This window comes from Oncorhynchus clarkii, chromosome 26 (assembly GCF_045791955.1).
Source record: "Oncorhynchus clarkii lewisi isolate Uvic-CL-2024 chromosome 26, UVic_Ocla_1.0, whole genome shotgun sequence".
In the NCBI taxonomy this organism is placed as follows: Eukaryota; Metazoa; Chordata; class Actinopteri; order Salmoniformes; family Salmonidae; genus Oncorhynchus; species Oncorhynchus clarkii.
In genome coordinates this window covers 26,444,552-26,447,625 of record NC_092172.1, presented here as the reverse complement: position 1 = coordinate 26,447,625, position 3,074 = coordinate 26,444,552, and the positions used below count along the sequence as shown (strand labels likewise).

At 41.7% G+C, this 3,074-nt stretch overlaps 1 non-coding gene across 1 annotated transcript; it reads left to right on the top strand.

The window, feature by feature from the left end:
* The first annotated feature begins 2,343 nt into the window (after positions 1-2,343).
* trnaa-ugc (transfer RNA alanine (anticodon UGC)) lies at positions 2,344-2,423 on the top strand. Its single transcript has one exon. It is a non-coding gene; the product is annotated as a tRNA-Ala (tRNA).
* Positions 2,424-3,074: the final 651 nt, after the last annotated feature.

The following is a 3,074-nucleotide window of genomic DNA, read 5'->3' as shown; positions in this document are numbered from 1 at the left end:
AAACACCCCTCAGTGTTGGTAAATCTATGCTTGGAATGAATAATTGCATACAATCTTTTGTTGTGAGCTTGAAAGAACAAGTACATGTTTTCATATAATGAGCAACTTATCATAATGAACAGATTGGTCGGTGTATGAGAGGGAGGCAAGCAGCGATGTAGAGCGGAAGAGAATGTGATTTTTATATCCACACATGCACAGGGAATCTGACATCAAGATTGGAAATGTACAGACGCTGCTGACACCTCTATGTGTGGAGAGAGGCTCTTCCTGTGCAGCTGTCAAACAACACCTCTGAGTCCCAGCCAGCCAGCCAGCCAAGCAGGCAGGCAGGCAGCACCCATAGAACTCTACAGACCTTCATATCATTATCAGCACCTCTGCCTCGCTAATAATATTAACGTGGAAATTAGACTTGCATGCATTGGAATTTGTTTTGCTAGTTTTCATTAGAAGAAGTTGTGATGTTGGCTTGTTAGCTCATTTTCAGTGTGCGGGATGTCAAGACACCTATTCTTGGAAAACACAATTTGCCCTGCCAGCTTGGAGTAATGTAATGGAAAAATGCTAAGTACACGCTTTCATTAAGTACAACCTTTGAAACATCAGTTTGAAACATTTGAGTTTGTGGAATTTATTTTAATTTATCTTGTTTCACTTACTTAAATTAAAAAATGCTCAGGCTTAAAAAAGCACATTATGAGATTGAAGTTTGACAGGTGTATTTACCTTTTCTGATTGATGATGAATTTGACAATAGCAGGACTAACAGCTTTGAACATCATATTGTGTGTTTATTGGTCTTTTGAGGCAGACCAAAAGTCTTCTGACAGATAGCTAAGCCAGGTACACAGAGAGAATGCTCATGTTGCAGCGGCCTCGCCACATGTTTGTAATGGACACCCTTTGTAATGCAGAACCCAACCAGCCCTCTTCACTGTACTGAACATTTCCTTTCAATATGACTGAAACCTTTCTCTGACTGTTCTCCCATTCATAGTGATGTTAGATTTGTTTGGGATTTTTTTGTAAACCACACACTGATGAACATCCTGCCTCTAGAACATTTCATTATAACCGTTCTATTTGGTTCACTTGCTGTGCTCTCTTTTTAAAGCAATGTTTGTTTTTGGGCGTCCAAATATATTATTGTAACCATGTCGTTACTGCAAACAGGCATTTGTCATTTGAAATGACTATGTATTTAAATGTAGATTTTTTGTGGATTTCTAAATTGATAATCCTTGTTACCGTTCATACTGCAGATGAACCTCAAAATGAATAAGCACTACATGGTTTTATGTAAATATAGTTTTTTTCGATCATAAATAGCAGTGGGCTGATGCTAAATATTGACCATGTGACTGCAGAGTGGGTTTCTGGTGACAGACTGTAGGCTTTTGTTTTGTTCTGTCAGCATGTGGTTGTAACTGAACTGTAAACAATGTTATTATTTACTGCACTATGCTGCTGCTCAAAGCATTCGACTCTCCCCTCCCACCCACCTACCCAGTCACAAGAACAGAGGCTAAGCCAAATTGATGTTGCGTTATCTTAAAGGCAGTGAAAACAATATACGGCCAGCTCATCCATAAGTCATGTCTTTTATGCAGCCGGGAGCAGCAGTATGACTGAGTCCCAGCTCTGGAGCCCCGAAAAAGGCTTCTAAAAGTCTGTGAATGATAACGGTCATTAATGTGTCCATTGAGGGTCACCACATTCATGCCACATATCAAATCCCCTGTGAATGAGATCAGTTCCCTCCTGTCAGAGCCCATTACATCCATCCCACAGCCCCAGAGAGCAGCCCCAGAGAGCAGCCTCAGAGAGCAGCCCCAGAGAGCAGCCCCAGTGAGTAGCCCCAGTGAGTAGCCTCAGAGAGCAGCCCCAGAGAGCAGCCCCAGAGAGCAGCCCCAGAGAGCAGCCTCAGAGAGCAGCCCCAGAGAGCAGCCTCAGAGAGCAGCCCCAGAGAGCAGCCCCAGAGAGCAGCCCCAGAGAGCAGCCCCAGAGAGCAGCCCCAGAGAGCAGCCTCAGAGAGCAGCCCCAGAGAGCAGCCTCAGAGAGCAGCCCCAGAGAGCAGCCCCAGTGAGTAGCCGGCTGGCCAGCTGATAGGGGAGAAACCATGGCCTCCAAGTCCAGCCTATAGGCCAGCCACAGCCTCACAGGCAGCCCAGACATTCGCATTAGAAAATAAGCAATCAGCTGGAATGACCAAGGGGAGAAGGGTGGGGGACATATCCAAACTTTGGTCATTATAGGCATACTGAGAATATTGTGCATTTGATATAATGACATATCAACAACTAACAATACACTTGTGCACACACACATGCATATCATTTCGTGTCCTGTGTGGGTGGCTCAGTTGGTAGAGCATGGCACTTGCAATGCCAGGGTTGTGGGTTTGATTCCCACAGGGTACCAGTACAAATGAAAATGTTTCCATTCACTACTGTAAGTCGCTCTGGATAAGTGTGTCTGGTAAACATATATAATACGAGTTGGTATAATTCATCAATTTAATACATTTCATTTTCTATAAATATTAATGTACATGTTTAATATCACCCGTATAAATAGTAGTTGTCATTATTAAACTGAAAATAAGCATCTTAGGTAAGTATACTTTGTTTTCCAGGAAGGTTTATTTTCTAAGGAACTAAACTCTCCTTGAGACTGCATTGAAAATAGACTCCACTCCTGCTTGACTTGCCTTCGCATAGAAAATGGCATTGTACCTTTCTGTGACTTTGGAAAATAATTGAGTTAAAACACTCAATAAAACATTAATTAGTTTAGCCGTCTGGTGCAGATAACATAAAACCCTATGTAATTCATATTGATTAGAATATGCACATTGAATGTAACCTCCGAAGACAAGTTTCCTTTATTAAGTAGACACAAAGCTCAGGTCATTATTCGTACAAAGAAGGATCACTTTAGATTTTATCATTCACATAAAAAGGTTTGATTGGATTTTTTGTTCTGAGGAAGCTTGGACAATCTATTTTAGTTTGATTGTATTACCTCTTAATTAGTTTGTATATTGAGTTGAACAGGCCTTATTGATCCTA